We start from the raw sequence: 8,887 nt of genomic DNA on the forward strand, positions 1-8,887 counted from the left end.
GTAGGATGGGTTTGCACCCACCTTTGGTGCCAACCATTTGGGCTATAGGATAGGTTTGCACCCACCTTTGGTGCCGACCATTTGGGCTATAGGATGGGTTTGCACCCACCTTTGAACCAGCCATTTAGGCTGTGGGATGGGTTTGCACCCACCTTTGGTGCCAACCATTTGGGCTATAGGATAGGTTTGCACCCACCTTTGGTGCCGACCATTTGGGCTATAGGATGGGTTTGCACCCACCTTTGAACCAGCCATTTAGGCTGTGGGATGGGTTTCCACCCACCTTTGGTGCCAACCATGTGCTCTGTAGGATTGATTCATACCCACCTTTGGTGCCAACCATTTAGGCGGTAGGTTGGATTCGCACCCACATTTGCTGCACAGGGGTCGCTTGGCGAGAGCGCACAGTGAAGTGACCAGGCGTGGGGGGTGTTTCGGTGGGTCAGGCACAACAGTATGGAAGGCGTCCCTGAGATCTCGGGCTGGGCAGAGAGAACCGACCTTGCTTCCAGACATCTGCGCAGATGGTTTCGAGGGCTGAGACGCTGACTGTGCCGGTCTCTTGCTCTTCCAGGCTCCTCTGGAGACAGCGCTTGGTGGGGAGGGGTGGCTGAAGTGTCATAGCAGAGCCTGTTCTCACGGTGTTTCCTGCCAGAGCAGAAAATCCTGGGAAAACTCAGTGAGAGATCCTCCTCGTGCGAGGTTCCCAGGGCCGTTCCAGTGGGTCCAATCCCATCCAAGCTACTAAATGTTTATCTGGCCGGAGGCCCCGGCTCTTCCTCATCATTTACCCATCCCTAGCGAGAGCATCATTCGAAAGTAAAAATTAGCTGCATCAGTCTGGGATCACTGTTCAGCCCAGCTTGTGCAATGGGAGACAGCCTGAGCCAGCCGGGCAGCAAGGGACCCTTTTTGGGGTAAGCTCTTGACAGTACCGTTGCAGGGACCCGAGGCTCTTGGTTCCCTGCTTTGATGCTCTGCGTGGTGGGGTAGGGTTTGGAGGCCTGATAAGGCATTTGCAGCTGCCATTTGGGAGGTTTCCTATCTATTTGCAGATGGCACCTGTCCAGCCAGAGCCTGGGGTATAGGAGAGGGACAGAGTGACTTAGGGGCAGGTGCAGAAGGCGAGTGACAGCCACCCCCATGGCGAAGGGCCTTGTGCACTTAGGAGAGTCAGGGGTGCAGAAGCAGCTCTTAGCAGCCGTAACGCTGCGGCCTCGTGTTTCTCGGCTCTCCCAATGAGCACCCATCGACTGCCGGCGCAACCAGCTCAAGGGACATTGCAAACCAGGGGAAGGCAGAGCGTCTCTCGTTGCTCTGCAAGTCTGGTCCCTTTGGGAGAGCTCTGGGCAGCTGCTGCTATGAGTCTGTCAAGTTGTCGGCATCCCCATTTCCCCAGTATACATTTAGGGTCCTTCCTGCAAATACAGGGCATCAGCTAGCTCGTCACAGCCCTGGGCCCTGCCAACTTTGGAGAAGCTCCTCAGTGAGAGCAAAAGGCAAAGCAGAGCTGGCCCAAAACATCCACGGGGACAATAGGCCAGATCAGCAAGAGGAAGCAATCACAGTTTTTGCCCCAAAATGTGCTGACTTGCAATCTATTACTGTCTTTGCCACCGTCTTTACTGTCTCTCCCCTCCTGACTCTGCCCCTAAGCTCATGCTGCTCTTCTGGACTGGATAGTGCAATCCCACCCCGTACACTTCACCCTGGGTTCGGTGAGCCGTCTGACCAGGCAGCTCCTTCTTCGTCGTGTGAAATAAAGATGCTCTGGTTAGTAGAGGCGGGAGGGCAGAACGCGCAGACCTGCATCGCGGCCTCTTTGCTTGCAGAATGGAGATGCTTCTTGCATGGGAAGGCTGGATTTGTTGGCCGCCACTTTGCACCGTATCCAGCAACATTAAATAGAGCGAATGGTTTGTTGGGATAGACGGACGGGTGGGTTCCCAGTCCCTAAGCAACCACGTTGCCTGTGATAACTTATGCTGTTCTGCTCTGTAAGAGGATTGGGCAGATTAAATGAAATCATGAGACCTGCTATGCAAATTACATCCCAAATCAGATTTTCTGATTGAGATTGTGTGTGTGTGTGCGTGCGCGCACAGGGGGGGTTGGCTTTGCCTAGGGAGTGTGCTTCCTAAAGGAGTCAGCCAAAGATCAGTCCTAGAGCTACACTGGGTGCTTCTATATTTTCAAGAATAGGTTTTAATAATAACGATCATTTTTTTAAAAACCCGTTGCACCTCTGATGCCTGTAAAGCTTCCCTGTTTCTGTGCATTCTGCAGTTTCCTGCTGGTGGGCTCCTATTCATGACGTTTCCTGGTAGGAAATCTAGAAACTGCCTTTGCATGCTGACTTCTACCCGGTATTATGCATGCCGCAGCTCAGGACTTTCATTATATCTGGCCTCTAGATCAATGGGGCATTTGTGCTTTTAGCAGATTAGTGCCTTTGACAACTGTCTCCTGACACGCATGCTGCTGTAGAGCATGGGCAGAGATGTAAATCTGCTCGGTGTCCAAGGATCTGTAGGAGTTTTGCATTCGGTTACTGTATGTCTTTTTAATCTCTTTTGTTCCATAGCTGGGCAACAACACGCCGAGTGATAGATCTGAGGACCGAAGGCATTAACAGTCCCAGCAGCTCCAAGGTTTGTAATCCACCAGAAACCGATCTCATGCTCAGGTGCCCTGTATTCTTCTGTGACAATTAACCAGGGATCAGACGTGGTGACATAATGTACTTGTTCCAGAGTTTGAATAACCTGGTGACTATCCAAGAAGCAGTTATTCTTATTGTATTTGCTCATGTCTGAGAAATTTATTCTTGCCGTGCATCAAAAAAAAAAATGCAGGTAACAAAGTAAATAAAAATGAAAATAGCTCTGTTATGAGCTGATGCTTTTCCAGACGGCCAATCAATTCTTCGAAGGTTGCTGTCAGGTCAAGATATTATGACGGTGGAGATGGTATAAGAATGTAGACAGAACAGAATAGACGTTTGGCGTCCAATTTCATTTTTCCTTAAACAAAACAAAAAAGAGACAATCAGTGGAAATGTTTCCAAAGTTCAAGAACAATGAGACTGGGAATGTGTTTCAAGGTATACACATCCTCCTGCACTCAAACAATTGTGCTAGCGTTGAGAGCCGGGCTGTGAAGCGAACCATTAACCAAGGTGAGACCGACTACCACGTCGGTCCACGAGGAACATGATGCCCTAGGCTGGCTTGATTTCCGGTGCATTGAGTTAACAACCTCACGGATTCAGTTTGTGAAACTAAAGATTGTGTCCCAGTCAGGCGGGGTCGAGTGGTAAAAGTGTTGGGAGAAGGTAGCGCGAGTGTGATGTTGTAGCCTTGATAATGCAGAAGTGATGCGAGAGGCAAGGATTACTTACAGTAGTGTCTAGTATCTTTTATCAGACCCACGACATAGCTGAGACGGAGTCAAATGAGCTTTTGAAGGTAAGACATTGTTCATCGGGGCACTGGGAGCCCGTGTCATCTAGATGGGCTTGGGCCAGACCCCAGTGACACTGTCTGCATCCCAAATAGTGAGGTACTGGGAGTACAAGCCCCAAACCCAGTGTGTTGCACCAAGGAGCTCTTACCACGCCGCGGCCTCCCCTGGGACCCCAAGGCTGCAAATCCATCAGAGGCAGCCAGCTTACCCCTAGGTACAGCTCTCCTGGGACAAGCGGTGCAGGTCTAGATGAGCTCAGGGGTTATTTGGATGAGTTACAAGTTTTCTGTGAGACGTGGAGCAAGTCACCATCGCCAATGGTATGGCTCTCGGACGCCGCCCTGATGATTGTCACTGTCCTGCACATCCCGGGCCTGTCCCCTTCCCTGAGACCCGTGGGGGATAGCACTTTCCCCAAATGCACTGTCTTTCACAGCAGCTTTTGCCCAGATGGCCAAAGAGGGGTGGGTTTCCCGGAGCAAAATAATCTTCTTGGACAAGAGCGCTTGTGCACAGTATATGCCACTTCACGGCATCGCAGCAGGACGCCACCACCTGCTGAGGCCCTGTCTGGATTTCCCAGGCTTGACAAAGATGAATTCAAATGCTGATCCACATGCACTGCCACCCCAACTAGAATAGGCCTAAATGTGTCCACGTGGGGCCTTGTGTGGGCTGATGCATGGCACTGCTGGGCATTTTGACTGGGGATTGCTTCTGCTGGGTCCTAAACCTAGAAGTTCCTGGTTTGAGGGTCTTGCCTCTCTGCTCAGGGTCAGACTGATGCTTAATTTAGGGTCAGGAGGGAATTTTCCCCCAGGGGCTGGGAGTTTGCCTTCCTCTGTAGCAGGGTCGTGGCCTCCACTTGGGATCTCTGGAGAGTATATTAACAACCTTTTACAGAAGCAGGACGCTGGCTGCCGCGGTCCCCCTGCTTTCCCCGTGGCAGGTTTGGGTGTGATATTTTGTGTTGTGCTAGGGTTGATGGCAGTTTTATGCAGCATTTAGATGATGGATGTGTCGGGGAGGGTTTGGACAGGGCTGATCCTGCTTCAGGCAGGGGGTTGTGCTAGATGTGACCTGGAGCCCCCTTCCATCCCCACTTCTCTAGGATTTGTGTGACTGTGTGGACGTGGCTACGCTGCTTTTGATCCCTGACCCCTCTAAGCCCCCTCCCTGCCCATAAACTTCCCTTCAGGGAGCTGCTCTCCACGCTGCCTGGCTGTATTCCTGGCCACATGCATGTGCGCGTGCACACATGCACGTGGCACCCCCCGCGTCCCACTCCCCCAGCCCCAAGCAGTCCCTTGCAGGCTGGAGCGCTCTGCACGTGCAAGGGAAACCCACCGTTTCCTGCATTTTTCTGCGGTTAACGGAAAACCCGGATCCCTGCAGGATACTGGGAAGCTGGGACAGATGCTGTCCCAGAGTCACGCAGCCCGGGACCGGGACTTGATGTTCCCATTTTGGGACTGTCCCACCCAATTCAGGACGGGTGGTCACCCTTGGGAGGGGGAGCGGTGCAGAGACCGAAGCCAGTCCTGTCCCCCAACGCGTTCCCGCAGCTCTCAGCCATTGTGCGCTCCTCGTTTCAGCCTGCGATTGAGACTTTCCTTGCCGCAGTCTGGGAATAGCTCAAATCTCTAAGTGGTCACTAACCCCTTTAGGCATTCTCATGTTCATTAGGCTTCATTATTTTTGGTTTTCTTTTTTAAAACCCATGCTTGTTGCTCATGAACTGCCTGTTCTGTTGGCTTCCTGCCACTTGGAAAACTAGTTCATTTTTTGGAACGGCCTTTTCTGTTGTATGTCAGGGCCATTCCCATTAAAGCCTAAAACCACTCAGGGAAATTTACACTGAGCTCTTTTTTATTTTATTATTTTTTTTAAAGATGTCATTAGCCTTGTGGAGATCCAAGTCCCTTCAGAACGACCCAGGCCAGCTCCTTTGCAAGCCGGCCAAACTTTTTATTGCATTTAATTTGAGGGGCTTTGGTTTGCTCAAATTTGGCTTCTCATAAAGACGTTAGAGAGGGGGTCTGCGTGTGAGAGAGAGGGGCCGTGTGTGCGTCTTTGACTCTCAGTAAAGAACGCGTGTGTAAGCCTGCAGGCACAGGCAAGTCCTCCGGCAACAATTAATTGCAAAGTATATTAGGCCAGGATCTTAGCGCTAGCATACAGATCTGAGTCCCGGGTCGTTTCCTGCTAGAGAAACTCCAGTGCTTAGTGCAGGGGTCTGAAGGAGACGTGCCTAGGGGAGATGAAGGATATTTGTTATAGCCGTTGGTCTAATAAAAGATATCGCCTCTACCTTAAGAGTTTTGTCTGCCATGGGGAGACAAGGCATACGTCCCCTTGCTCCCATCAGGGCTCCTAGCTCTCTTTCTCCATGCCACGGATTTGGGGATCCACGGGAGAACAGATCTTGGCTGCAGACTCCCCCCCAAGACATCTCCTGGTGCCCCCCGCACGCTTCGCACCCGTCCAGCCTCCGCGCCCCAGGACAGCTGCTGCATGCAGACAGGAGGAGGCAAAAGTTTGTCGCCTGGACTTTTTGTGGGTGGACCAGGTCCTGGGAGCACGTGTGGGCTGGCAGTGGAGCAGCTGCTGGTGGGAAAGTATGCGCTGGGATGAGTCTCGAGCCAACCCCATCCATCCAGCGTCTATGCGAAGCAGAGGGAAGCAGCCAGAAGTCATCTCCAGAGAGGGAAATCCTGACTTTCCTCTGAATGACGGATCACCCCAGGGTTTATCAAAGAAATCATAGGAAATGAGGGCTGGCAGGGACATCAAGAGGTCACATCTAGTCCAACCCCTGCTCCAAGCAGGACCAGCCCAACTCCATCATCCCACCACCTCTGAGTGCTGAGTCTGGCAAGCATAATATCCTCCCTGCCTCTCAGCCTGGTTTTCTTTCCCAAATCTCTTCCCCAGCCTGACAAGGTCCAGCCGGGGTTTCGTACAGCATCTCCTTGCAGCGCCGCGCAGCATCCTGGCAAGCTCTCTCGGGACAGCCCCGGGGAGCACGGGGCGCTCTCCACTGAGGACCCCAGAGCAGTTCTTGTTCTTCAGGTTCAGGACACACCTGGTTTATTTTTAATAGAGGACGTGGCCAGGTGGCTACTGAATGCAGCCTCAGCCCGAGGCCGCCCAAGCTACCACCAAGGTCTGTAGGTGGAAGAACCGAAGCCTTTGCCTGGCCGCGGGCAGGAGCAGGGGGAGCGAGCACAGACGGAGACCAGGACACGGCTCCATGTGACATCCAGGCTCCTGCGTGCCGCGCGTTGCTTTCGAAGCCTTTTGCAATTCAGTTTTCATTTGTTCTCTATTTCCGCGGGCTGCACGGCTTGTCAATCAAAGCCGTGCACGGACACTTCGGGTGACCCCCTCCACGCGCTGTCAGGGAAGCGCCGTAACTCAGGGGTGACCGGCCAGTCTGTTTGCACGCAGATGGAGCCCTGCTTCCAAAATGCCAGCCTCGGTCATTAAAACCAACCCCAGCACTGGGGGTTGCTCCTCAGGCAGGTCTTGCAGATAAAAAGGGAGTTTGCTCTCACCTGAAACGCGCCCCCTCCAAGGCTACAGAAGGGGCATTTGGGGGACATCCCCTCCTGCGGGACCCGGGCTCAGGGGAGCAGGGCTTGGGGGTGACTTAGCGCCATCCAGCCCAGCTGCTGCATCCCTGTCTGGTTTATCCGCCGCACTGTCTGGCCAGGATTAGTCGGTGCTTGTGACCGTGGCGGAGGGCTTCTGAAGGCAGATGTAGGGGCTGGCGTCGTGTTCCTGTTTGATTTGGTTTCTGATCCATTCCCAGAATGCAAATGAAGAGAGAAGGGAAACATATGGGGCCGAATCCTGCTCTGGATGCACTGGCTCCGGCATCAATGGGTGCTGCACCCGCGGCCCGGCCTGGAGAGCCCATGCCTGACCCTCCCCCTGCCACGGCCAAACTCTCCTGCCCCTTGGTCAGCTACTAGGACCGGAGCGGGGTTGTGTCCAGGTGCCAAGCAGCGCCGGCCTCGTGGGGCCGAGTTTGTACCTGGCTACGATTGCATGCTGCAGGCTGCCTCGGCCCACCCTGCTGCTGACGGGCCCCTGGTTGTTCAGGTAAGGACGTCACAGATATGATGCAGGCCCTGGAAACCAGTGTGTATTATGCATGCTAATTGAGGGTTATGGCTTTGACACACCTCTGCTACGTGTCCTGGCACTGCATCCTTTTGAGGCCTCGGTCAAGTCACTTGCATGCCTCTAGAAGGAAGAAGAGCTGACTCCTGAAGGCCCCCTGCTAGGACAGGGGTGCTTCAGTGCATGCCACTTGCCTACAGAGAGATTTGGCGGGGGCAGCTTTTGTGCCGAAGACTCGGCACGTCCTGACGAAGCCTTTCCATCAGGATCGGCCCTGGAAGCAGAAGGGGTGAAAAGAGAAGCAAGCAGCCCCTCGCTGAGCGAATGACGCCCTTCTTCCTCACCTGGCAGCTGCGGGGAGACAGCACTGGTGGTTTGTTCACCGGCCTCCGCTGATTCTGGGCTTCAGACGTGGGGAAAATGGTCCCCCCTCCCTGCAGCCCCTTGCTGGACAGGGCCCAGGCGGCCTCCAGCCATCAGGAAATTGTCCGAGGATGGTTTTCTCCACTGGTGGCTCAGCAGAGCCAGACGCAACCCCAGGGTCCAGCTCCTCTTGGGGACTTGTATGCACAAGTCATAGAAGCATAGAAATGAGGGTTGAAGGGGGCTCAGGAGGTCACACCTAGTCCAACCCCCTGCTCCAAGCAGGACCAGCCCCAACTACATCATCCCAGACACGGCTTTGTCTACCTGGGTCTTCAAAACCTCCAAGGATGGAGATTGCACCACCTCTCTGGTGAGCCTGTCCCAGTGCTTCACCACCCTCCTCATCAGAAAATTTTTCCTAATATCCAACCTCATCTTGCCTTGCTGCAGCTGGAGCCCATTGCTCCTTGTCCTGTCATCTGCCCCCACTGAGACCAGCCCAGCTCCATCCTCTTTGCAGCCCCCCTGCAGGGAGGTGAAGGCTGCTATTAAGTCCCCCCTAGTCCATTGAAACATGGGTAAGGGAGGTCAAAGAAGCCTTCAGCGACCCACCCCAAAACCCTTCCTCAGCCCTAAGCCAGGCGTGAGGTCTGAGCATGGGGATAGGGGTTCAGTCTGAAGGTGTTGAAGGCCGCCCCCAGCACCTGGCCTGGATCTTGCCTGTTGCAGGTGGGGAGACAAGTGCCATCTCCCTCGTGGCTCTCCGAGCCTTTTTCAGCTCCCATCACGGCGGCGTCTCCCCAAGAAATATTTGCTGTCCTCCCGCCCTAAGAAACAACACTTTCCTGACGGACTGGCGGCATACCTCCCGCAAACACCTTGCCTCCCTGCAGTGACCTTAGCTGTACAAACCAGAGCCGAAGCATTG

This window comes from Alligator sinensis, unplaced genomic scaffold, assembly GCF_000455745.1.
Source record: "Alligator sinensis unplaced genomic scaffold, ASM45574v1 scaffold334_1, whole genome shotgun sequence".
In the NCBI taxonomy this organism is placed as follows: Eukaryota; Metazoa; Chordata; order Crocodylia; family Alligatoridae; genus Alligator; species Alligator sinensis.